General features: G+C 44.1%; 15 non-coding genes and 2 pseudogenes across 15 annotated transcripts; all 17 read left to right on the top strand.

Annotated features, from left to right (window-relative positions):
- The first annotated feature begins 138 nt into the window (after positions 1 to 138).
- Positions 139 to 329, top strand: LOC141191912 (U2 spliceosomal RNA). The gene has a single exon (XR_012265609.1). It is a non-coding gene; the product is annotated as a U2 spliceosomal RNA (small nuclear RNA).
- Positions 330 to 1,444: 1,115 nt separating this feature from the next.
- LOC141191901 (U2 spliceosomal RNA) lies at positions 1,445 to 1,635 on the top strand. Its single transcript, XR_012265598.1, has one exon. It is a non-coding gene; the product is annotated as a U2 spliceosomal RNA (small nuclear RNA).
- A 1,115-nt stretch (positions 1,636 to 2,750) lies between these two features.
- On the top strand, positions 2,751 to 2,941 carry LOC141191889 (U2 spliceosomal RNA). Its single transcript, XR_012265587.1, has one exon. It is a non-coding gene; the product is annotated as a U2 spliceosomal RNA (small nuclear RNA).
- A 1,115-nt stretch (positions 2,942 to 4,056) lies between these two features.
- LOC141191877 (U2 spliceosomal RNA) lies at positions 4,057 to 4,247 on the top strand. Its single transcript, XR_012265576.1, has one exon. It is a non-coding gene; the product is annotated as a U2 spliceosomal RNA (small nuclear RNA).
- Positions 4,248 to 7,100: 2,853 nt separating this feature from the next.
- Positions 7,101 to 7,281, top strand: LOC141192127 (U2 spliceosomal RNA; annotated as a pseudogene).
- Positions 7,282 to 8,396: 1,115 nt separating this feature from the next.
- Positions 8,397 to 8,587, top strand: LOC141191864 (U2 spliceosomal RNA). Its single transcript, XR_012265564.1, has one exon. It is a non-coding gene; the product is annotated as a U2 spliceosomal RNA (small nuclear RNA).
- Positions 8,588 to 11,440: 2,853 nt separating this feature from the next.
- LOC141192126 (U2 spliceosomal RNA) lies at positions 11,441 to 11,621 on the top strand (annotated as a pseudogene).
- A 1,115-nt stretch (positions 11,622 to 12,736) lies between these two features.
- On the top strand, positions 12,737 to 12,927 carry LOC141192027 (U2 spliceosomal RNA). Its single transcript, XR_012265723.1, has one exon. It is a non-coding gene; the product is annotated as a U2 spliceosomal RNA (small nuclear RNA).
- Positions 12,928 to 14,042: 1,115 nt separating this feature from the next.
- LOC141192041 (U2 spliceosomal RNA) lies at positions 14,043 to 14,233 on the top strand. The gene has a single exon (XR_012265736.1). It is a non-coding gene; the product is annotated as a U2 spliceosomal RNA (small nuclear RNA).
- A 1,115-nt stretch (positions 14,234 to 15,348) lies between these two features.
- LOC141191853 (U2 spliceosomal RNA) lies at positions 15,349 to 15,539 on the top strand. The gene has a single exon (XR_012265553.1). It is a non-coding gene; the product is annotated as a U2 spliceosomal RNA (small nuclear RNA).
- Positions 15,540 to 16,654: 1,115 nt separating this feature from the next.
- LOC141191841 (U2 spliceosomal RNA) lies at positions 16,655 to 16,845 on the top strand. The gene has a single exon (XR_012265542.1). It is a non-coding gene; the product is annotated as a U2 spliceosomal RNA (small nuclear RNA).
- Positions 16,846 to 17,966: 1,121 nt separating this feature from the next.
- On the top strand, positions 17,967 to 18,157 carry LOC141191830 (U2 spliceosomal RNA). The gene has a single exon (XR_012265531.1). It is a non-coding gene; the product is annotated as a U2 spliceosomal RNA (small nuclear RNA).
- A 1,115-nt stretch (positions 18,158 to 19,272) lies between these two features.
- Positions 19,273 to 19,463, top strand: LOC141191818 (U2 spliceosomal RNA). The gene has a single exon (XR_012265520.1). It is a non-coding gene; the product is annotated as a U2 spliceosomal RNA (small nuclear RNA).
- Positions 19,464 to 20,578: 1,115 nt separating this feature from the next.
- LOC141192078 (U2 spliceosomal RNA) lies at positions 20,579 to 20,769 on the top strand. Its single transcript, XR_012265771.1, has one exon. It is a non-coding gene; the product is annotated as a U2 spliceosomal RNA (small nuclear RNA).
- Positions 20,770 to 21,884: 1,115 nt separating this feature from the next.
- LOC141191807 (U2 spliceosomal RNA) lies at positions 21,885 to 22,075 on the top strand. The gene has a single exon (XR_012265509.1). It is a non-coding gene; the product is annotated as a U2 spliceosomal RNA (small nuclear RNA).
- A 1,115-nt stretch (positions 22,076 to 23,190) lies between these two features.
- Positions 23,191 to 23,381, top strand: LOC141192077 (U2 spliceosomal RNA). Its single transcript, XR_012265770.1, has one exon. It is a non-coding gene; the product is annotated as a U2 spliceosomal RNA (small nuclear RNA).
- A 1,115-nt stretch (positions 23,382 to 24,496) lies between these two features.
- Positions 24,497 to 24,687, top strand: LOC141191795 (U2 spliceosomal RNA). The gene has a single exon (XR_012265498.1). It is a non-coding gene; the product is annotated as a U2 spliceosomal RNA (small nuclear RNA).
- Positions 24,688 to 25,489: the final 802 nt, after the last annotated feature.

The following is a 25,489-nucleotide window of genomic DNA, read 5'->3' as shown; positions in this document are numbered from 1 at the left end:
GCAAGCCGAAAAGTGCAGGCATGTAAGGGATCTAGAGGTTGACAACATGTCTTCTTAACGGGAGTCCAGGAGCTCATCTCCACAAATGGACTTTTCAGGATCCTTGGGTGGCTCCGTAGTTTGAAACCAATTCTGGTTATCGCTTCTCGGCCTTTTGGCTAAGATCAAGTGTAGTATCTGTTCTTATCAGTTTAATATCTGATACGTCCCCTATCTGGGGACCATATATTAAATGGATTTTTAGAACAGGGAGATGGAAAAAGAGCTTGCTCTGTCCACTCCACGCATTGACCTGGTATTGCAGTATCTCCAGGACCGGTGCACCCCTTCTTTAATGCAGTTTCTAAAATCAGAAAGAATTGAATTCAATGTTTTTTGTTCATTTTGCTTGTTTGTCGGATTTTGGGATGGACTCTTTGGCTTTGCTTTTCTTCTCCTCATTGGATTTTTCATGTTCAAAGTTGCAGAAGCCAGATTACAAGCTCATTTTGGTTCAACTTCAGCAACTGTGCATTGCATTGCCATGTAATGTGATGCAATGCTATCTTTCTAGCTCTCCCTTTTTACTTCCTTTTGGATAAACAGACATATTAGGCAAGCATTTTGGAGCTTTCACCTAAATAACTACAGGTGGTGAGATAAGCTGCACAATATAATTGACCTTTCAGTATATTGTTGCACACACACCATCTATTTAGCAAATGCCCTTGTTATCAACAGCAGCCTTTTAAACTCACCTGAGCTAACAGGTATGTGCGCTGGTTACTCTGCTGCGCTTAAAATTTATTTTTTGGTTTGCTACAATGCCTTTTCTGAAACGTTGTCTCCTTCTGCTGGAACACTGACTTCTTTCATTTAATGCCTGCAGACTATAAAAGAGAACCCAACCCAAAAAGTTTGGTTGATTAGTCTGTGGCATTCTGTTAAACTGTTGCTTATGGCGGTCTCTGTGAGCTTCTCAGCGACATTCAGCCAGCCAGGTATCCTGCCTGCAGTAGATGGAATGTGGCAATGGAACGCTGGCTGCGCGTGTCATAATAGGCTCTGAGCCTTTATATACCTGTGCACAGCAGCAGCCACCTTCAGTCTGCTGCTGGACAGCCAGCAGCAGCAGCAGCAGGAGAGGTATGTAATCAGGAGCCCTCCTGCTAAGGGTAGACAGCTGCTCGTTCCACCCCACCCCCCGCCTTAATTGGTTCTCCTCCCTTCCAACGGTGTTGAGGCGGGTGGGAACAGCAGGGGGTGAAGGTGCTGTGTTTAAAGAGGTGGAGTTATGCAGATCTAAAACGCGTGGATTGCAGCAGCAGCAAGCCGAAAAGTGCAGGCATGTAAGGGATCTAGAGGTTGACAACATGTCTTCTTAACGGGAGTCCAGGAGCTCATCTCCACAAATGGACTTTTCAGGATCCTTGGGTGGCTCCGTAGTTTGAAACCAATTCTGGTTATCGCTTCTCGGCCTTTTGGCTAAGATCAAGTGTAGTATCTGTTCTTATCAGTTTAATATCTGATACGTCCCCTATCTGGGGACCATATATTAAATGGATTTTTAGAACAGGGAGATGGAAAAAGAGCTTGCTCTGTCCACTCCACGCATTGACCTGGTATTGCAGTATCTCCAGGACCGGTGCACCCCTTCTTTAATGCAGTTTCTAAAATCAGAAAGAATTGAATTCAATGTTTTTTGTTCATTTTGCTTGTTTGTCGGATTTTGGGATGGACTCTTTGGCTTTGCTTTTCTTCTCCTCATTGGATTTTTCATGTTCAAAGTTGCAGAAGCCAGATTACAAGCTCATTTTGGTTCAACTTCAGCAACTGTGCATTGCATTGCCATGTAATGTGATGCAATGCTATCTTTCTAGCTCTCCCTTTTTACTTCCTTTTGGATAAACAGACATATTAGGCAAGCATTTTGGAGCTTTCACCTAAATAACTACAGGTGGTGAGATAAGCTGCACAATATAATTGACCTTTCAGTATATTGTTGCACACACACCATCTATTTAGCAAATGCCCTTGTTATCAACAGCAGCCTTTTAAACTCACCTGAGCTAACAGGTATGTGCGCTGGTTACTCTGCTGCGCTTAAAATTTCTTTTTTGGTTTGCTACAATGCCTTTTCTGAAACGTTGTCTCCTTCTGCTGGAACACTGACTTCTTTCATTTAATGCCTGCAGACTATAAAAGAGAACCCAACCCAAAAAGTTTGGTTGATTAGTCTGTGGCATTCTGTTAAACTGTTGCTTATGGCGGTCTCTGTGAGCTTCTCAGCGACATTCAGCCAGCCAGGTATCCTGCCTGCAGTAGATGGAATGTGGCAATGGAACGCTGGCTGCGCGTGTCATAATAGGCTCTGAGCCTTTATATACCTGTGCACAGCAGCAGCCACCTTCAGTCTGCTGCTGGACAGCCAGCAGCAGCAGCAGCAGGAGAGGTATGTAATCAGGAGCCCTCCTGCTAAGGGTAGACAGCTGCTCGTTCCACCCCACCCCCCGCCTTAATTGGTTCTCCTCCCTTCCAACGGTGTTGAGGCGGGTGGGAACAGCAGGGGGTGAAGGTGCTGTGTTTAAAGAGGTGGAGTTATGCAGATCTAAAACGCGTGGATTGCAGCAGCAGCAAGCCGAAAAGTGCAGGCATGTAAGGGATCTAGAGGTTGACAACATGTCTTCTTAACGGGAGTCCAGGAGCTCATCTCCACAAATGGACTTTTCAGGATCCTTGGGTGGCTCCGTAGTTTGAAACCAATTCTGGTTATCGCTTCTCGGCCTTTTGGCTAAGATCAAGTGTAGTATCTGTTCTTATCAGTTTAATATCTGATACGTCCCCTATCTGGGGACCATATATTAAATGGATTTTTAGAACAGGGAGATGGAAAAAGAGCTTGCTCTGTCCACTCCACGCATTGACCTGGTATTGCAGTATCTCCAGGACCGGTGCACCCCTTCTTTAATGCAGTTTCTAAAATCAGAAAGAATTGAATTCAATGTTTTTTGTTCATTTTGCTTGTTTGTCGGATTTTGGGATGGACTCTTTGGCTTTGCTTTTCTTCTCCTCATTGGATTTTTCATGTTCAAAGTTGCAGAAGCCAGATTACAAGCTCATTTTGGTTCAACTTCAGCAACTGTGCATTGCATTGCCATGTAATGTGATGCAATGCTATCTTTCTAGCTCTCCCTTTTTACTTCCTTTTGGATAAACAGACATATTAGGCAAGCATTTTGGAGCTTTCACCTAAATAACTACAGGTGGTGAGATAAGCTGCACAATATAATTGACCTTTCAGTATATTGTTGCACACACACCATCTATTTAGCAAATGCCCTTGTTATCAACAGCAGCCTTTTAAACTCACCTGAGCTAACAGGTATGTGCGCTGGTTACTCTGCTGCGCTTAAAATTTCTTTTTTGGTTTGCTACAATGCCTTTTCTGAAACGTTGTCTCCTTCTGCTGGAACACTGACTTCTTTCATTTAATGCCTGCAGACTATAAAAGAGAACCCAACCCAAAAAGTTTGGTTGATTAGTCTGTGGCATTCTGTTAAACTGTTGCTTATGGCGGTCTCTGTGAGCTTCTCAGCGACATTCAGCCAGCCAGGTATCCTGCCTGCAGTAGATGGAATGTGGCAATGGAACGCTGGCTGCGCGTGTCATAATAGGCTCTGAGCCTTTATATACCTGTGCACAGCAGCAGCCACCTTCAGTCTGCTGCTGGACAGCCAGCAGCAGCAGCAGCAGGAGAGGTATGTAATCAGGAGCCCTCCTGCTAAGGGTAGACAGCTGCTCGTTCCACCCCACCCCCCGCCTTAATTGGTTCTCCTCCCTTCCAACGGTGTTGAGGCGGGTGGGAACAGCAGGGGGTGAAGGTGCTGTGTTTAAAGAGGTGGAGTTATGCAGATCTAAAACGCGTGGATTGCAGCAGCAGCAAGCCGAAAAGTGCAGGCATGTAAGGGATCTAGAGGTTGACAACATGTCTTCTTAACGGGAGTCCAGGAGCTCATCTCCACAAATGGACTTTTCAGGATCCTTGGGTGGCTCCGTAGTTTGAAACCAATTCTGGTTATCGCTTCTCGGCCTTTTGGCTAAGATCAAGTGTAGTATCTGTTCTTATCAGTTTAATATCTGATACGTCCCCTATCTGGGGACCATATATTAAATGGATTTTTAGAACAGGGAGATGGAAAAAGAGCTTGCTCTGTCCACTCCACGCATTGACCTGGTATTGCAGTATCTCCAGGACCGGTGCACCCCTTCTTTAATGCAGTTTCTAAAATCAGAAAGAATTGAATTCAATGTTTTTTGTTCATTTTGCTTGTTTGTCGGATTTTGGGATGGACTCTTTGGCTTTGCTTTTCTTCTCCTCATTGGATTTTTCATGTTCAAAGTTGCAGAAGCCAGATTACAAGCTCATTTTGGTTCAACTTCAGCAACTGTGCATTGCATTGCCATGTAATGTGATGCAATGCTATCTTTCTAGCTCTCCCTTTTTACTTCCTTTTGGATAAACAGACATATTAGGCAAGCATTTTGGAGCTTTCACCTAAATAACTACAGGTGGTGAGATAAGCTGCACAATATAATTGACCTTTCAGTATATTGTTGCACACACACCATCTATTTAGCAAATGCCCTTGTTATCAACAGCAGCCTTTTAAACTCACCTGAGCTAACAGGTATGTGCGCTGGTTACTCTGCTGCGCTTAAAATTTCTTCTTTGGTTTGCTACAATGCCTTTTCTGAAACGTTGTCTCCTTCTGCTGGAACACTGACTTCTTTCATTTAATGCCTGCAGACTATAAAAGAGAACCCAACCCAAAAAGTTTGGTTGATTAGTCTGTGGCATTCTGTTAAACTGTTGCTTATGGCGGTCTCTGTGAGCTTCTCAGCGACATTCAGCCAGCCAGGTATCCTGCCTGCAGTAGATGGAATGTGGCAATGGAACGCTGGCTGCGCGTGTCATAATAGGCTCTGAGCCTTTATATACCTGTGCACAGCAGCAGCCACCTTCAGTCTGCTGCTGGACAGCCAGCAGCAGCAGCAGCAGGAGAGGTATGTAATCAGGAGCCCTCCTGCTAAGGGTAGACAGCTGCTCGTTCCACCCCACCCCCCGCCTTAATTGGTTCTCCTCCCTTCCAACGGTGTTGAGGCGGGTGGGAACAGCAGGGGGTGAAGGTGCTGTGTTTAAAGAGGTGGAGTTATGCAGATCTAAAACGCGTGGATTGCAGCAGCAGCAAGCCGAAAAGTGCAGGCATGTAAGGGATCTAGAGGTTGACAACATGTCTTCTTAACGGGAGTCCAGGAGCTCATCTCCACAAATGGACTTTTCAGGATCCTTGGGTGGCTCCGTAGTTTGAAACCAATTCTGGTTATCGCTTCTCGGCCTTTTGGCTAAGATCAAGTGCAGTGATCTAGCGGCTGCTGCCTTGGTCTTGGCTGAGAGGTGCTCGGGGTACCCGGCTCCTTGGCCTGGGGGGATCGCTCTGTTTTTCAGCAGGGCTTCACCTCCCTGCTGCTATTAGGGAGTCGGATTAGTCCCCGGGCAACGGGAGGCGATCATCTACCTGGCACTTCGGTGTTGAAGGTTTCTATTGAGAAGAGGAGAACCTGTTTGTGAAGAAGATGTCTGCAGCATCACATGAAGGAGAGGAAGATCATGTGCCTGAATTCGCTAAGGTGCAGAATTCTATTCGTTTGGTTGTTCAGGAGAACTTTCGAGATCAAAAGGATTTTAGGTATGTGATGAGTCAAGTTCTTGTGGATCTTTTTGGTTTGAAGACAGAAGAAGTGTTGGCGATAATGGACTACCCCAGGAGGGGTGTTTATGATATAGTTTTTGTTGACAAAGTTTTTTTTGAAGGATATCTAAGGAAAATGACTGCAAGCCAGGATAAAAGAATGGAGGGGATAAGTGTAATGCCACACTTCCCCGTTAGAGATAAATGGATCATTGTTAAAATGTACTCTCCATTGGTGGACGAAGAGGATGTTCTTACATTTTTGGAGTTTTTTTGTTTGTCAGTAACACCAAAAGGGAAGATTTATAATGAATTTGGTTTTTGGACTTCGAAGTGGAAATTTTTGGTCCGTTTCAAAGAAGATGAGCAGGGGACTGTGTTGCTTCCCCCAGCTAGGTTTAAGTTGGGTAATATAAATGGTGATATTTTTTTCAGTGGTATACCCACTTTTTGTCGAGTTTGTCGTCAATACGGGCATGGAAAGGAAAATTGTTCGGGTGGTGTATGTGGTTTTTGCAAAAAAGGTGATCATGAGTCAAAGGATTGTAAAGATCGGAGGAAGTGCAACTTGTGTCAGGAAGATACACATGTTTTTAAGAATTGCCCAAAGAGGAAAAGAAATAAAGAGAAGGAGGTAGTGGTTAAAAAGGTTTTGGTAGAGAGAAAGGAGGAAAGTGTAGAAAAGGTGTTGGTGGTAAAGGGAAAAGAAAGCAAACCTGTAGGAGTGCAGAGGGAGATGGAGAAAACAAGAGTAGATTGGGGGGATAGGGTAGAGAGTGAAATGGGAGGTGTAAGTCAGGGAACTGGCCGTGGTAAGGTTAAAAAGCAAGAAAAGAGAAAGGAACAGGAAGTGGAGGTGGCAATGGAAGAAAATATAGTTGTTTTTCAACAACCTATGTTTATAAAGAATGCAGAATATTTTAACCGGTTGTACCGTAAGTTGTATGATGAGAAACGTTTGGACTATCTTATAGAGAATGTTAGGAAAGAACTAATAAGAGATAAAAATGTTTTTTGTGTGAAATATAGAATACCAGATGGTGTATCGAAACAAGTTTTTTCAGCATCAAGGGTTGAAGATTTGTCCCTTAAGGTTCTGAGTTGGGTTGGGGTTCATGCTTTTGATAATGGTTACAAGTATTTTACTTGATGTTATTACTGTTGTTAATACAGTTATAATTTAATTTTTATTTTTTTGGTATCCATTCAGGTTCTGAAACATTTCTTTCTTTGTAAGTATTGTTGTATTTTTGTAATTTTTTTTTCTGACATTAAAAGTACCAAAACCTCATGATGATTTAAGTTGGAGTCCACGTCTTGTCTCCCTTTGGGGAGAAGAGGACTGTGGAGTGGACTTTAATTTTAACCTGAATAGGTTTTAAAAAAAAAAAAAAAAAAATCTGTTCTTATCAGTTTAATATCTGATACGTCCCCTATCTGGGGACCATATATTAAATGGATTTTTAGAACAGGGAGATGGAAAAAGAGCTTGCTCTGTCCACTCCACGCATTGACCTGGTATTGCAGTATCTCCAGGACCGGTGCACCCCTTCTTTAATGCAGTTTCTAAAATCAGAAAGAATTGAATTCAATGTTTTTTGTTCATTTTGCTTGTTTGTCGGATTTTGGGATGGACTCTTTGGCTTTGCTTTTCTTCTCCTCATTGGATTTTTCATGTTCAAAGTTGCAGAAGCCAGATTACAAGCTCATTTTGGTTCAACTTCAGCAACTGTGCATTGCATTGCCATGTAATGTGATGCAATGCTATCTTTCTAGCTCTCCCTTTTTACTTCCTTTTGGATAAACAGACATATTAGGCAAGCATTTTGGAGCTTTCACCTAAATAACTACAGGTGGTGAGATAAGCTGCACAATATAATTGACCTTTCAGTATATTGTTGCACACACACCATCTATTTAGCAAATGCCCTTGTTATCAACAGCAGCCTTTTAAACTCACCTGAGCTAACAGGTATGTGCGCTGGTTACTCTGCTGCGCTTAAAATTTCTTTTTTGGTTTGCTACAATGCCTTTTCTGAAACGTTGTCTCCTTCTGCTGGAACACTGACTTCTTTCATTTAATGCCTGCAGACTATAAAAGAGAACCCAACCCAAAAAGTTTGGTTGATTAGTCTGTGGCATTCTGTTAAACTGTTGCTTATGGCGGTCTCTGTGAGCTTCTCAGCGACATTCAGCCAGCCAGGTATCCTGCCTGCAGTAGATGGAATGTGGCAATGGAACGCTGGCTGCGCGTGTCATAATAGGCTCTGAGCCTTTATATACCTGTGCACAGCAGCAGCCACCTTCAGTCTGCTGCTGGACAGCCAGCAGCAGCAGCAGCAGGAGAGGTATGTAATCAGGAGCCCTCCTGCTAAGGGTAGACAGCTGCTCGTTCCACCCCACCCCCCGCCTTAATTGGTTCTCCTCCCTTCCAACGGTGTTGAGGCGGGTGGGAACAGCAGGGGGTGAAGGTGCTGTGTTTAAAGAGGTGGAGTTATGCAGATCTAAAACGCGTGGATTGCAGCAGCAGCAAGCCGAAAAGTGCAGGCATGTAAGGGATCTAGAGGTTGACAACATGTCTTCTTAACGGGAGTCCAGGAGCTCATCTCCACAAATGGACTTTTCAGGATCCTTGGGTGGCTCCGTAGTTTGAAACCAATTCTGGTTATCGCTTCTCGGCCTTTTGGCTAAGATCAAGTGTAGTATCTGTTCTTATCAGTTTAATATCTGATACGTCCCCTATCTGGGGACCATATATTAAATGGATTTTTAGAACAGGGAGATGGAAAAAGAGCTTGCTCTGTCCACTCCACGCATTGACCTGGTATTGCAGTATCTCCAGGACCGGTGCACCCCTTCTTTAATGCAGTTTCTAAAATCAGAAAGAATTGAATTCAATGTTTTTTGTTCATTTTGCTTGTTTGTCGGATTTTGGGATGGACTCTTTGGCTTTGCTTTTCTTCTCCTCATTGGATTTTTCATGTTCAAAGTTGCAGAAGCCAGATTACAAGCTCATTTTGGTTCAACTTCAGCAACTGTGCATTGCATTGCCATGTAATGTGATGCAATGCTATCTTTCTAGCTCTCCCTTTTTACTTCCTTTTGGATAAACAGACATATTAGGCAAGCATTTTGGAGCTTTCACCTAAATAACTACAGGTGGTGAGATAAGCTGCACAATATAATTGACCTTTCAGTATATTGTTGCACACACACCATCTATTTAGCAAATGCCCTTGTTATCAACAGCAGCCTTTTAAACTCACCTGAGCTAACAGGTATGTGCGCTGGTTACTCTGCTGCGCTTAAAATTTCTTTTTTGGTTTGCTACAATGCCTTTTCTGAAACGTTGTCTCCTTCTGCTGGAACACTGACTTCTTTCATTTAATGCCTGCAGACTATAAAAGAGAACCCAACCCAAAAAGTTTGGTTGATTAGTCTGTGGCATTCTGTTAAACTGTTGCTTATGGCGGTCTCTGTGAGCTTCTCAGCGACATTCAGCCAGCCAGGTATCCTGCCTGCAGTAGATGGAATGTGGCAATGGAACGCTGGCTGCGCGTGTCATAATAGGCTCTGAGCCTTTATATACCTGTGCACAGCAGCAGCCACCTTCAGTCTGCTGCTGGACAGCCAGCAGCAGCAGCAGCAGGAGAGGTATGTAATCAGGAGCCCTCCTGCTAAGGGTAGACAGCTGCTCGTTCCACCCCACCCCCCGCCTTAATTGGTTCTCCTCCCTTCCAACGGTGTTGAGGCGGGTGGGAACAGCAGGGGGTGAAGGTGCTGTGTTTAAAGAGGTGGAGTTATGCAGATCTAAAACGCGTGGATTGCAGCAGCAGCAAGCCGAAAAGTGCAGGCATGTAAGGGATCTAGAGGTTGACAACATGTCTTCTTAACGGGAGTCCAGGAGCTCATCTCCACAAATGGACTTTTCAGGATCCTTGGGTGGCTCCGTAGTTTGAAACCAATTCTGGTTATCGCTTCTCGGCCTTTTGGCTAAGATCAAGTGCAGTGATCTAGCGGCTGCTGCCTTGGTCTTGGCTGAGAGGTGCTCGGGGTACCCGGCTCCTTGGCCTGGGGGGATCGCTCTGTTTTTCAGCAGGGCTTCACCTCCCTGCTGCTATTAGGGAGTCGGATTAGTCCCCGGGCAACGGGAGGCGATCATCTACCTGGCACTTCGGTGTTGAAGGTTTCTATTGAGAAGAGGAGAACCTGTTTGTGAAGAAGATGTCTGCAGCATCACATGAAGGAGAGGAAGATCATGTGCCTGAATTCGCTAAGGTGCAGAATTCTATTCGTTTGGTTGTTCAGGAGAACTTTCGAGATCAAAAGGATTTTAGGTATGTGATGAGTCAAGTTCTTGTGGATCTTTTTGGTTTGAAGACAGAAGAAGTGTTGGCGATAATGGACTACCCCAGGAGGGGTGTTTATGATATAGTTTTTGTTGACAAAGTTTTTTTTGAAGGATATCTAAGGAAAATGACTGCAAGCCAGGATAAAAGAATGGAGGGGATAAGTGTAATGCCACACTTCCCCGTTAGAGATAAATGGATCATTGTTAAAATGTACTCTCCATTGGTGGACGAAGAGGATGTTCTTACATTTTTGGAGTTTTTTTGTTTGTCAGTAACACCAAAAGGGAAGATTTATAATGAATTTGGTTTTTGGACTTCGAAGTGGAAATTTTTGGTCCGTTTCAAAGAAGATGAGCAGGGGACTGTGTTGCTTCCCCCAGCTAGGTTTAAGTTGGGTAATATAAATGGTGATATTTTTTTCAGTGGTATACCCACTTTTTGTCGAGTTTGTCGTCAATACGGGCATGGAAAGGAAAATTGTTCGGGTGGTGTATGTGGTTTTTGCAAAAAAGGTGATCATGAGTCAAAGGATTGTAAAGATCGGAGGAAGTGCAACTTGTGTCAGGAAGATACGCATGTTTTTAAGAATTGCCCAAAGAGGAAAAGAAATAAAGAGAAGGAGGTAGTGGTTAAAAAGGTTTTGGTAGAGAGAAAGGAGGAAAGTGTAGAAAAGGTGTTGGTGGTAAAGGGAAAAGAAAGCAAACCTGTAGGAGTGCAGAGGGAGATGGAGAAAACAAGAGTAGATTGGGGGGATAGGGTAGAGAGTGAAATGGGAGGTGTAAGTCAGGGAACTGGCCGTGGTAAGGTTAAAAAGCAAGAAAAGAGAAAGGAACAGGAAGTGGAGGTGGCAATGGAAGAAAATATAGTTGTTTTTCAACAACCTATGTTTATAAAGAATGCAGAATATTTTAACCGGTTGTACCGTAAGTTGTATGATGAGAAACGTTTGGACTATCTTATAGAGAATGTTAGGAAAGAACTAATAAGAGATAAAAATGTTTTTTGTGTGAAATATAGAATACCAGATGGTGTATCGAAACAAGTTTTTTCAGCATCAAGGGTTGAAGATTTGTCCCTTAAGGTTCTGAGTTGGGTTGGGGTTCATGCTTTTGATAATGGTTACAAGTATTTTACTTGATGTTATTACTGTTGTTAATACAGTTATAATTTAATTTTTATTTTTTTGGTATCCATTCAGGTTCTGAAACATTTCTTTCTTTGTAAGTATTGTTGTATTTTTGTAATTTTTTTTTCTGACATTAAAAGTACCAAAACCTGATGATGATTTAAGTTGGAGTCCACGTCTTGTCTCCCTTTGGGGAGAAGAGGACTGTGGAGTGGACTTTAATTTTAACCTGAATAGGTTTTAAAAAAAAAAAAAAAAAAATCTGTTCTTATCAGTTTAATATCTGATACGTCCCCTATCTGGGGACCATATATTAAATGGATTTTTAGAACAGGGAGATGGAAAAAGAGCTTGCTCTGTCCACTCCACGCATTGACCTGGTATTGCAGTATCTCCAGGACCGGTGCACCCCTTCTTTAATGCAGTTTCTAAAATCAGAAAGAATTGAATTCAATGTTTTTTGTTCATTTTGCTTGTTTGTCGGATTTTGGGATGGACTCTTTGGCTTTGCTTTTCTTCTCCTCATTGGATTTTTCATGTTCAAAGTTGCAGAAGCCAGATTACAAGCTCATTTTGGTTCAACTTCAGCAACTGTGCATTGCATTGCCATGTAATGTGATGCAATGCTATCTTTCTAGCTCTCCCTTTTTACTTCCTTTTGGATAAACAGACATATTAGGCAAGCATTTTGGAGCTTTCACCTAAATAACTACAGGTGGTGAGATAAGCTGCACAATATAATTGACCTTTCAGTATATTGTTGCACACACACCATCTATTTAGCAAATGCCCTTGTTATCAACAGCAGCCTTTTAAACTCACCTGAGCTAACAGGTATGTGCGCTGGTTACTCTGCTGCGCTTAAAATTTCTTTTTTGGTTTGCTACAATGCCTCTTCTGAAACGTTGTCTCCTTCTGCTGGAACACTGACTTCTTTCATTTAATGCCTGCAGACTATAAAAGAGAACCCAACCCAAAAAGTTTGGTTGATTAGTCTGTGGCATTCTGTTAAACTGTTGCTTATGGCGGTCTCTGTGAGCTTCTCAGCGACATTCAGCCAGCCAGGTATCCTGCCTGCAGTAGATGGAATGTGGCAATGGAACGCTGGCTGCGCGTGTCATAATAGGCTCTGAGCCTTTATATACCTGTGCACAGCAGCAGCCACCTTCAGTCTGCTGCTGGACAGCCAGCAGCAGCAGCAGCAGGAGAGGTATGTAATCAGGAGCCCTCCTGCTAAGGGTAGACAGCTGCTCGTTCCACCCCACCCCCCGCCTTAATTGGTTCTCCTCCCTTCCAACGGTGTTGAGGCGGGTGGGAACAGCAGGGGGTGAAGGTGCTGTGTTTAAAGAGGTGGAGTTATGCAGATCTAAAACGCGTGGATTGCAGCAGCAGCAAGCCGAAAAGTGCAGGCATGTAAGGGATCTAGAGGTTGACAACATGTCTTCTTAACGGGAGTCCAGGAGCTCATCTCCACAAATGGACTTTTCAGGATCCTTGGGTGGCTCCGTAGTTTGAAACCAATTCTGGTTATTGCTTCTCGGCCTTTTGGCTAAGATCAAGTGTAGTATCTGTTCTTATCAGTTTAATATCTGATACGTCCCCTATCTGGGGACCATATATTAAATGGATTTTTAGAACAGGGAGATGGAAAAAGAGCTTGCTCTGTCCACTCCACGCATTGACCTGGTATTGCAGTATCTCCAGGACCGGTGCACCCCTTCTTTAATGCAGTTTCTAAAATCAGAAAGAATTGAATTCAATGTTTTTTGTTCATTTTGCTTGTTTGTCGGATTTTGGGATGGACTCTTTGGCTTTGCTTTTCTTCTCCTCATTGGATTTTTCATGTTCAAAGTTGCAGAAGCCAGATTACAAGCTCATTTTGGTTCAACTTCAGCAACTGTGCATTGCATTGCCATGTAATGTGATGCAATGCTATCTTTCTAGCTCTCCCTTTTTACTTCCTTTTGGATAAACAGACATATTAGGCAAGCATTTTGGAGCTTTCACCTAAATAACTACAGGTGGTGAGATAAGCTGCACAATATAATTGACCTTTCAGTATATTGTTGCACACACACCATCTATTTAGCAAATGCCCTTGTTATCAACAGCAGCCTTTTAAACTCACCTGAGCTAACAGGTATGTGCGCTGGTTACTCTGCTGCGCTTAAAATTTCTTTTTTGGTTTGCTACAATGCCTTTTCTGAAACGTTGTCTCCTTCTGCTGGAACACTGACTTCTTTCATTTAATGCCTGCAGACTATAAAAGAGAACCCAACCCAAAAAGTTTGGTTGATTAGTCTGTGGCATTCTGTTAAACTGTTGCTTATGGCGGTCTCTGTGAGCTTCTCAGCGACATTCAGCCAGCCAGGTATCCTGCCTGCAGTAGATGGAATGTGGCAATGGAACGCTGGCTGCGCGTGTCATAATAGGCTCTGAGCCTTTATATACCTGTGCACAGCAGCAGCCACCTTCAGTCTGCTGCTGGACAGCCAGCAGCAGCAGCAGCAGGAGAGGTATGTAATCAGGAGCCCTCCTGCTAAGGGTAGACAGCTGCTCGTTCCACCCCACCCCCCGCCTTAATTGGTTCTCCTCCCTTCCAACGGTGTTGAGGCGGGTGGGAACAGCAGGGGGTGAAGGTGCTGTGTTTAAAGAGGTGGAGTTATGCAGATCTAAAACGCGTGGATTGCAGCAGCAGCAAGCCGAAAAGTGCAGGCATGTAAGGGATCTAGAGGTTGACAACATGTCTTCTTAACGGGAGTCCAGGAGCTCATCTCCACAAATGGACTTTTCAGGATCCTTGGGTGGCTCCGTAGTTTGAAACCAATTCTGGTTATCGCTTCTCGGCCTTTTGGCTAAGATCAAGTGTAGTATCTGTTCTTATCAGTTTAATATCTGATACGTCCCCTATCTGGGGACCGTATATTAAATGGATTTTTAGAACAGGGAGATGGAAAAAGAGCTTGCTCTGTCCACTCCACGCATTGACCTGGTATTGCAGTATCTCCAGGACCGGTGCACCCCTTCTTTAATGCAGTTTCTAAAATCAGAAAGAATTGAATTCAATGTTTTTTGTTCATTTTGCTTGTTTGTCGGATTTTGGGATGGACTCTTTGGCTTTGCTTTTCTTCTCCTCATTGGATTTTTCATGTTCAAAGTTGCAGAAGCCAGATTACAAGCTCATTTTGGTTCAACTTCAGCAACTGTGCATTGCATTGCCATGTAATGTGATGCAATGCTATCTTTCTAGCTCTCCCTTTTTACTTCCTTTTGGATAAACAGACATATTAGGCAAGCATTTTGGAGCTTTCACCTAAATAACTACAGGTGGTGAGATAAGCTGCACAATATAATTGACCTTTCAGTATATTGTTGCACACACACCATCTATTTAGCAAATGCCCTTGTTATCAACAGCAGCCTTTTAAACTCACCTGAGCTAACAGGTATGTGCGCTGGTTACTCTGCTGCGCTTAAAATTTCTTTTTTGGTTTGCTACAATGCCTTTTCTGAAACGTTGTCTCCTTCTGCTGGAACACTGACTTCTTTCATTTAATGCCTGCAGACTATAAAAGAGAACCCAACCCAAAAAGTTTGGTTGATTAGTCTGTGGCATTCTGTTAAACTGTTGCTTATGGCGGTCTCTGTGAGCTTCTCAGCGACATTCAGCCAGCCAGGTATCCTGCCTGCAGTAGATGGAATGTGGCAATGGAACGCTGGCTGCGCGTGTCATAATAGGCTCTGAGCCTTTATATACCTGTGCACAGCAGCAGCCACCTTCAGTCTGCTGCTGGACAGCCAGCAGCAGCAGCAGCAGGAGAGGTATGTAATCAGGAGCCCTCCTGCTAAGGGTAGACAGCTGCTCGTTCCACCCCACCCCCCGCCTTAATTGGTTCTCCTCCCTTCCAACGGTGTTGAGGCGGGTGGGAACAGCAGGGGGTGAAGGTGCTGTGTTTAAAGAGGTGGAGTTATGCAGATCTAAAACGCGTGGATTGCAGCAGCAGCAAGCCGAAAAGTGCAGGCATGTAAGGGATCTAGAGGTTGACAACATGTCTTCTTAACGGGAGTCCAGGAGCTCATCTCCACAAATGGACTTTTCAGGATCCTTGGGTGGCTCCGTAGTTTGAAACCAATTCTGGTTATCGCTTCTCGGCCTTTTGGCTAAGATCAAGTGTAGTATCTGTTCTTATCAGTTTAATATCTGATACGTCCCCTATCTGGGGACCATATATTAAATGGATTTTTAGAACAGGGAGATGGAAAAAGAGCTTGCTCTGTCCACTCCACGCATTGACCTGGTATTGCAGTATCTCCAGGACCGGTGCACCCCTTCTTTAATGCAGTTTCTAAAATCAGAAAGAATTGAATTCAATGTTTTTTGTTCATTTTGCTTGTTTGTCGGATTTTGGGATGGACTCTTTGGCTTTGCTTTTCTTCTCCTCATTGGATTTTTCATGTTCAAAGTTGCAGAAGCCAGATTACAAGCTCATTTTGGTTCAACTTCAGCAACTGTGCATTGCATTGCCATGTAATGTGATGCAATGCTATCTTTCTAGCTCTCCCTTTTTACTTCCTGTTGGATAAACAGACATATTAGGCAAGCATTTTGGAGCTTTCACCTAAATAACTACAGGTGGTGAGATAAGCTGCACAATATAATTGACCTTTCAGTATATTGTTGCACACACACCATCTATTTAGCAAATGCCCTTGTTATCAACAGCAGCCTTTTAAACTCACCTGAGCTAACAGGTATGTGCGCTGGTTACTCTGCTGCGCTTAAAATTTCTTTTTTGGTTTGCTACAATGCCTTTTCTGAAACGTTGTCTCCTTCTGCTGGAACACTGACTTCTTTCATTTAATGCCTGCAGACTATAAAAGAGAACCCAACCCAAAAAGTTTGGTTGATTAGTCTGTGGCATTCTGTTAAACTGTTGCTTATGGCGGTCTCTGTGAGCTTCTCAGCGACATTCAGCCAGCCAGGTATCCTGCCTGCAGTAGATGGAATGTGGCAATGGAACGCTGGCTGCGCGTGTCATAATAGGCTCTGAGCCTTTATATACCTGTGCACAGCAGCAGCCACCTTCAGTCTGCTGCTGGACAGCCAGCAGCAGCAGCAGCAGGAGAGGTATGTAATCAGGAGCCCTCCTGCTAAGGGTAGACAGCTGCTCGTTCCACCCCACCCCCCGCCTTAATTGGTTCTCCTCCCTTCCAACGGTGTTGAGGCGGGTGGGAACAGCAGGGGGTGAAGGTGCTGTGTTTAAAGAGGTGGAGTTATGCAGATCTAAAACGCGTGGATTGCAGCAGCAGCAAGCCGAAAAGTGCAGGCATGTAAGGGATCTAGAGGTTGACAACATGTCTTCTTAACGGGAGTCCAGAAGCTCATCTCCACAAATGGACTTTTCAGGATCCTTGGGTGGCTCCGTAGTTTGAAACCAATTCTGGTTATCGCTTCTCGGCCTTTTGGCTAAGATCAAGTGTAGTATCTGTTCTTATCAGTTTAATATCTGATACGTCCCCTATCTGGGGACCATATATTAAATGGATTTTTAGAACAGGGAGATGGAAAAAGAGCTTGCTCTGTCCACTCCACGCATTGACCTGGTATTGCAGTATCTCCAGGACCGGTGCACCCCTTCTTTAATGCAGTTTCTAAAATCAGAAAGAATTGAATTCAATGTTTTTTGTTCATTTTGCTTGTTTGTCGGATTTTGGGATGGACTCTTTGGCTTTGCTTTTCTTCTCCTCATTGGATTTTTCATGTTCAAAGTTGCAGAAGCCAGATTACAAGCTCATTTTGGTTCAACTTCAGCAACTGTGCATTGCATTGCCATGTAATGTGATGCAATGCTATCTTTCTAGCTCTCCCTTTTTACTTCCTTTTGGATAAACAGACATATTAGGCAAGCATTTTGGAGCTTTCACCTAAATAACTACAGGTGGTGAGATAAGCTGCACAATATAATTGACCTTTCAGTATATTGTTGCACACACACCATCTATTTAGCAAATGCCCTTGTTATCAACAGCAGCCTTTTAAACTCACCTGAGCTAACAGGTATGTGCGCTGGTTACTCTGCTGCGCTTAAAATTTCTTTTTTGGTTTGCTTTTTTTTCAATGCCTTTTCTGAAACGTTGTCTCCTTCTGCTGGAACACTGACTTCTTTCATTTAATGCCTGCAGACTATAAAAGAGAACCCAACCCAAAAAGTTTGGTTGATTAGTCTGTGGCATTCTGTTAAACTGTTGCTTATGGCGGTCTCTGTGAGCTTCTCAGCGACATTCAGCCAGCCAGGTATCCTGCCTGCAGTAGATGGAATGTGGCAATGGAACGCTGGCTGCGCGTGTCATAATAGGCTCTGAGCCTTTATATACCTGTGCACAGCAGCAGCCACCTTCAGTCTGCTGCTGGACAGCCAGCAGCAGCAGCAGCAGGAGAGGTATGTAATCAGGAGCCCTCCTGCTAAGGGTAGACAGCTGCTCGTTCCACCCCACCCCCCGCCTTAATTGGTTCTCCTCCCTTCCAACGGTGTTGAGGCGGGTGGGAACAGCAGGGGGTGAAGGTGCTGTGTTTAAAGAGGTGGAGTTATGCAGATCTAAAACGCGTGGATTGCAGCAGCAGCAAGCCGAAAAGTGCAGGCATGTAAGGGATCTAGAGGTTGACAACATGTCTTCTTAACGGGAGTCCAGGAGCTCATCTCCACAAATGGACTTTTCAGGATCCTTGGGTGGCTCCGTAGTTTGAAACCAATTCTGGTTATCGCTTCTCGGCCTTTTGGCTAAGATCAAGTGTAGTATCTGTTCTTATCAGTTTAATATCTGATACGTCCCCTATCTGGGGACCATATATTAAATGGATTTTTAGAACAGGGAGATGGAAAAAGAGCTTGCTCTGTCCACTCCACGCATTGACCTGGTATTGCAGTATCTCCAGGACCGGTGCACCCCTTCTTTAATGCAGTTTCTAAAATCAGAAAGAATTGAATTCAATGTTTTTTGTTCATTTTGCTTGTTTGTCGGATTTTGGGATGGACTCTTTGGCTTTGCTTTTCTTCTCCTCATTGGATTTTTCATGTTCAAAGTTGCAGAAGCCAGATTACAAGCTCATTTTGGTTCAACTTCAGCAACTGTGCATTGCATTGCCATGTAATGTGATGCAATGCTATCTTTCTAGCTCTCCCTTTTTACTTCCTTTTGGATAAACAGACATATTAGGCAAGCATTTTGGAGCTTTCACCTAAATAACTACAGGTGGTGAGATAAGCTGCACAATATAATTGACCTTTCAGTATATTGTTGCACACACACCATCTATTTAGCAAATGCCCTTGTTATCAACAGCAGCCTTTTAAACTCACCTGAGCTAACAGGTATGTGCGCTGGTTACTCTGCTGCGCTTAAAATTTCTTTTTTGGTTTGCTACAATGCCTTTTCTGAAACGTTGTCTCCTTCTGCTGGAACACTGACTTCTTTCATTTAATGCCTGCAGACTATAAAAGAGAACCCAACCCAAAAAGTTTGGTTGATTAGTCTGTGGCATTCTGTTAAACTGTTGCTTATGGCGGTCTCTGTGAGCTTCTCAGCGACATTCAGCCAGCCAGGTATCCTGCCTGCAGTAGATGGAATGTGGCAATGGAACGCTGGCTGCGCGTGTCATAATAGGCTCTGAGCCTTTATATACCTGTGCACAGCAGCAGCCACCTTCAGTCTGCTGCTGGACAGCCAGCAGCAGCAGCAGCAGGAGAGGTATGTAATCAGGAGCCCTCCTGCTAAGGGTAGACAGCTGCTCGTTCCACCCCACCCCCCGCCTTAATTGGTTCTCCTCCCTTCCAACGGTGTTGAGGCGGGTGGGAACAGCAGGGGGTGAAGGTGCTGTGTTTAAAGAGGTGGAGTTATGCAGATCTAAAACGCGTGGATTGCAGCAGCAGCAAGCCGAAAAGTGCAGGCATGTAAGGGATCTAGAGGTTGACAACATGTCTTCTTAACGGGAGTCCAGGAGCTCATCTCCACAAATGGACTTTTCAGGATCCTTGGGTGGCTCCGTAGTTTGAAACCAATTCTGGTTATCGCTTCTCGGCCTTTTGGCTAAGATCAAGTGTAGTATCTGTTCTTATCAGTTTAATATCTGATACGTCCCCTATCTGGGGACCATATATTAAATGGATTTTTAGAACAGGGAGATGGAAAAAGAGCTTGCTCTGTCCACTCCACGCATTGACCTGGTATTGCAGTATCTCCAGGACCGGTGCACCCCTTCTTTAATGCAGTTTCTAAAATCAGAAAGAATTGAATTCAATGTTTTTTGTTCATTTCGCTTGTTTGTCGGATTTTGGGATGGACTCTTTGGCTTTGCTTTTCTTCTCCTCATTGGATTTTTCATGTTCAAAGTTGCAGAAGCCAGATTACAAGCTCATTTTGGTTCAACTTCAGCAACTGTGCATTGCATTGCCATGTAATGTGATGCAATGCTATCTTTCTAGCTCTCCCTTTTTACTTCCTTTTGGATAAACAGACATATTAGGCAAGCATTTTGGAGCTTTCACCTAAATAACTACAGGTGGTGAGATAAGCTGCACAATATAATTGACCTTTCAGTATATTGTTGCACACACACCATCTATTTAGCAAATGCCCTTGTTATCAACAGCAGCCTTTTAAACTCACCTGAGCTAACAGGTATGTGCGCTGGTTACTCTGCTGCGCTTAAAATTTCTTTTTTGGTTTGCTACAATGCCTTTTCTGAAACGTTGTCTCCTTCTGCTGGAACACTGACTTCTTTCATTTAATGCCTGCAGTCTATAAAAGAGAACCCAACCCAAAAAGTTTGGTTGATTAGTCTGTGGCATTCTGTTAAACTGTTGCTTATGGCGGTCTCTGTGAGCTTCTCAGCGACATTCAGCCAGCCAGGTATCCTGCCTGCAGTAGATGGAATGTGGCAATGGAACGCTGGCTGCGCGTGTCATAATAGGCTCTGAGCCTTTATATACCTGTGCACAGCAGCAGCCACCTTCAGTCTGCTGCTGGACAGCCAGCAGCAGCAGCAGCAGGAGAGGTATGTAATCAGGAGCCCTCCTGCTAAGGGTAGACAGCTGCTCGTTCCACCCCACCCCCCGCCTTAATTGGTTCTCCTCCCTTCCAACGGTGTTGAGGCGGGTGGGAACAGCAGGGGGTGAAGGTGCTGTGTTTAAAGAGGTGGAGTTATGCAGATCTAAAACGCGTGGATTGCAGCAGCAGCAAGCCGAAAAGTGCAGGCATGTAAGGGATCTAGAGGTTGACAACATGTCTTCTTAACGGGAGTCCAGGAGCTCATCTCCACAAATGGACTTTTCAGGATCCTTGGGTGGCTCCGTAGTTTGAAACCAATTCTGGTTATCGCTTCTCGGCCTTTTGGCTAAGATCAAGTGTAGTATCTGTTCTTATCAGTTTAATATCTGATACGTCCCCTATCTGGGGACCATATATTAAATGGATTTTTAGAACAGGGAGATGGAAAAAGAGCTTGCTCTGTCCACTCCACGCATTGACCTGGTATTGCAGTATCTCCAGGACCGGAGCACCCCTTCTTTAATGCAGTTTCTAAAATCAGAAAGAATTGAATTCAATGTTTTTTGTTCATTTTGCTTGTTTGTCGGATTTTGGGATGGACTCTTTGGCTTTGCTTTTCTTCTCCTCATTGGATTTTTCATGTTCAAAGTTGCAGAAGCCAGATTACAAGCTCATTTTGGTTCAACTTCAGCAACTGTGCATTGCATTGCCATGTAATGTGATGCAATGCTATCTTTCTAGCTCTCCCTTTTTACTTCCTTTTGGATAAACAGACATATTAGGCAAGCATTTTGGAGCTTTCACCTAAATAACTACAGGTGGTGAGATAAGCTGCACAATATAATTGACCTTTCAGTATATTGTTGCACACACACCATCTATTTAGCAAATGCCCTTGTTATCAACAGCAGCCTTTTAAACTCACCTGAGCTAACAGGTATGTGCGCTGGTTACTCTGCTGCGCTTAAAATTTCTTTTTTGGTTTGCTACAATGCCTTTTCTGAAACGTTGTCTCCTTCTGCTGGAACACTGACTTCTTTCATTTAATGCCTGCAGACTATAAAAGAGAACCCAACCCAAAAAGTTTGGTTGATTAGTCTGTGGCATTCTGTTAAACTGTTGCTTATGGCGGTCTCTGTGAGCTTCTCAGCGACATTCAGCCAGCCAGGTATCCTGCCTGCAGTAGATGGAATGTGGCAATGGAACGCTGGCTGCGCATGTCATAATAGGCTCTGAGCCTTTATATACCTGTGCACAGCAGCAGCCACCTTCAGTCTGCTGCTGGACAGCCAGCAGCAGCAGCAGCAGGAGAGGTATGTAATCAGGAGCCCTCCTGCTAAGGGTAGACAGCTGCTCGTTCCACCCCACCCCCCGCCTTAATTGGTTCTCCTCCCTTCCAACGGTGTTGAGGCGGGTGGGAACAGCAGGGGGTGAAGGTGCTGTGTTTAAAGAGGTGGAGTTATGCAGATCTAAAACGCGTGGATTGCAGCAGCAGCAAGCCGAAAAGTGCAGGCATGTAAGGGATCTAGAGGTTGACAACATGTCTTCTTAACGGGAGTCCAGGAGCTCATCTCCACAAATGGACTTTTCAGGATCCTTGGGTGGCTCCGTAGTTTGAAACCAATTCTGGTTATCGCTTCTCGGCCTTTTGGCTAAGATCAAGTGTAGTATCTGTTCTTATCAGTTTAATATCTGATACGTCCCCTATCTGGGGACCATATATTAAATGGATTTTTAGAACAGGGAGATGGAAAAAGAGCTTGCTCTGTCCACTCCACGCATTGACCTGGTATTGCAGTATCTCCAGGACCGGTGCACCCCTTCTTTAATGCAGTTTCTAAAATCAGAAAGAATTGAATTCAATGTTTTTTGTTCATTTCGCTTGTTTGTCGGATTTTGGGATGGACTCTTTGGCTTTGCTTTTCTTCTCCTCATTGGATTTTTCATGTTCAAAGTTGCAGAAGCCAGATTACAAGCTCATTTTGGTTCAACTTCAGCAACTGTGCATTGCATTGCCATGTAATGTGATGCAATGCTATCTTTCTAGCTCTCCCTTTTTACTTCCTTTTGGATAAACAGACATATTAGGCAAGCATTTTGGAGCTTTCACCTAAATAACTACAGGTGGTGAGATAAGCTGCACAATATAATTGACCTTTCAGTATATTGTTGCACACACACCATCTATTTAGCAAATGCCCTTGTTATCAACAGCAGCCTTTTAAACTCAACTGAGCTAACAGGTATGTGCGCTGGTTACTCTGCTGCGCTTAAAATTTCTTTTTTGGTTTGCTACAATGCCTTTTCTGAAACGTTGTCTCCTTCTGCTGGAACACTGACTTCTTTCATTTAATGCCTGCAGACTATAAAAGAGAACCCAACCCAAAAAGTTTGGTTGATTAGTCTGTGGCATTCTGTTAAACTGTTGCTTATGGCGGTCTCTGTGAGCTTCTCAGCGACATTCAGCCAGCCAGGTATCCTGCCTGCAGTAGATGGAATGTGGCAATGGAACGCTGGCTGCGCGTGTCATAATAGGCTCTGAGCCTTTATATACCTGTGCACAGCAGCAGCCACCTTCAGTCTGCTGCTGGACAGCCAGCAGCAGCAGCAGCAGGAGAGGTATGTAATCAGGAGCCCTCCTGCTAAGGGTAGACAGCTGCTCGTTCCACCCCACCCCCCGCCTTAATTGGTTCTCCTCCCTTCCAACGGTGTTGAGGCGGGTGGGAACAGCAGGGGGTGAAGGTGCTGTGTTTAAAGAGGTGGAGTTATGCAGATCTAAAACGCGTGGATTGCAGCAGCAGCAAGCCGAAAAGTGCAGGCATGTAAGGGATCTAGAGGTTGACAACATGTCTTCTTAACGGGAGTCCAGGAGCTCATCTCCACAAATGGACTTTTCAGGATCCTTGGGTGGCTCCGTAGTTTGAAACCAATTCTGGTTATCGCTTCTCGGCCTTTTGGCTAAGATCAAGTGTAGTATCTGTTCTTATCAGTTTAATATCTGATACGTCCCCTATCTGGGGACCATATATTAAATGGATTTTTAGAACAGGGAGATGGAAAAAGAGCTTGCTCTGTCCACTCCACGCATTGACCTGGTATTGCAGTATCTCCAGGACCGGAGCACCCCTTCTTTAATGCAGTTTCTAAAATCAGAAAGAATTGAATTCAATGTTTTTTGTTCATTTTGCTTGTTTGTCGGATTTTGGGATGGACTCTTTGGCTTTGCTTTTCTTCTCCTCATTGGATTTTTCATGTTCAAAGTTGCAGAAGCCAGATTACAAGCTCATTTTGGTTCAACTTCAGCAACTGTGCATTGCATTGCCATGTAATGTGATGCAATGCTATCTTTCTAGCTCTCCCTTTTTACTTCCTTTTGGATAAACAGACATATTAGGCAAGCATTTTGGAGCTTTCACCTAAATAACTACAGGTGGTGAGATAAGCTGCACAATATAATTGACCTTTCAGTATATTGTTGCACACACACCATCTATTTAGCAAATGCCCTTGTTATCAACAGCAGCCTTTTAAACTCACCTGAGCTAACAGGTATGTGCGCTGGTTACTCTGCTGCGCTTAAAATTTCTTTTTTGGTTTGCTACAATGCCTTTTCTGAAACGTTGTCTCCTTCTGCTGGAACACTGACTTCTTTCATTTAATGCCTGCAGACTATAAAAGAGAACCCAACCCAAAAAGTTTGGTTGATTAGTCTGTGGCATTCTGTTAAACTGTTGCTTATGGCGGTCTCTGTGAGCTTCTCAGCGACATTCAGCCAGCCAGGTATCCTGCCTGCAGTAGATGGAATGTGGCAATGGAACGCTGGCTGCGCGTGTCATAATAGGCTCTGAGCCTTTATATACCTGTGCACAGCAGCAGCCACCTTCAGTCTGCTGCTGGACAGCCAGCAGCAGCAGCAGCAGGAGAGGTATGTAATCAGGAGCCCTCCTGCTAAGGGTAGACAGCTGCTCGTTCCACCCCACCCCCCGCCTTAATTGGTTCTCCTCCCTTCCAACGGTGTTGAGGCGGGTGGGAACAGCAGGGGGTGAAGGTGCTGTGTTTAAAGAGGTGGAGTTATGCAGATCTAAAACGCGTGGATTGCAGCAGCAGCAAGCCGAAAAGTGCAGGCATGTAAGGGATCTAGAGGTTGACAACATGTCTTCTTAACGGGAGTCCAGGAGCTCATCTCCACAAATGGACTTTTCAGGATCCTTGGGTGGCTCCGTAGTTTGAAACCAATTCTGGTTATCGCTTCTCGGCCTTTTGGCTAAGATCAAGTGTAGTATCTGTTCTTATCAGTTTAATATCTGATACGTCCCCTATCTGGGGACCATATATTAAATGGATTTTTAGAACAGGGAGATGGAAAAAGAGCTTGCTCTGTCCACTCCACGCATTGACCTGGTATTGCAGTATCTCCAGGACCGGTGCACCCCTTCTTTAATGCAGTTTCTAAAATCAGAAAGAATTGAATTCAATGTTTTTTGTTCATTTTGCTTGTTTGTCGGATTTTGGGATGGACTCTTTGGCTTTGCTTTTCTTCTCCTCATTGGATTTTTCATGTTCAAAGTTGCAGAAGCCAGATTACAAGCTCATTTTGGTTCAACTTCAGCAACTGTGCATTGCATTGCCATGTAATGTGATGCAATGCTATCTTTCTAGCTCTCCCTTTTTACTTCCTTTTGGATAAACAGACATATTAGGCAAGCATTTTGGAGTTTTCACCTAAATAACTACAGGTGGTGAGATAAGCTGCACAATATAATTGACCTTTCAGTATATTGTTGCACACACACCATCTATTTAGCAAATGCCCTTGTTATTAACAGCAGCCTTTTAAACTCACCTGAGCTAACAGGTATGTGCGCTGGTTACTCTGCTGCGCTTAAAATTTCTTTTTTGGTTTGCTACAATGCCTTTTCTGAAACGTTGTCTCCTTCTGCTGGAACACTGACTTCTTTCATTTAATGCCTGCAGACTATAAAAGAGAACCCAACCCAAAAAGTTTGGTTGATTAGTCTGTGGCATTCTGTTAAACTGTTGCTTATGGCGGTCTCTGTGAGCTTCTCAGCGACATTCAGCCAGCCAGGTATCCTGCCTGCAGTAGATGGAATTTGGCAATGGAACGCTGGCTGCGCGTGTCATAATAGGTTCTGAGCCTTTATATACCTGTGCACAGCAGCAGCCACCTTCAGTCTGCTGCTGGACAGCCAGCAGCAGCAGCAGCAGGAGAGGTATGT

Source organism: Phyllobates terribilis, unplaced genomic scaffold, assembly GCF_046119375.1.
Source record: "Phyllobates terribilis strain yellow unplaced genomic scaffold, ASM4611937v1 Scaffold_52__1_contigs__length_9100884, whole genome shotgun sequence".
Classification (NCBI taxonomy): Eukaryota; Metazoa; Chordata; class Amphibia; order Anura; family Dendrobatidae; genus Phyllobates; species Phyllobates terribilis.
Note: the sequence above shows the minus strand (reverse complement) of the source record. Positions and strands in the feature narration are given on the sequence as shown.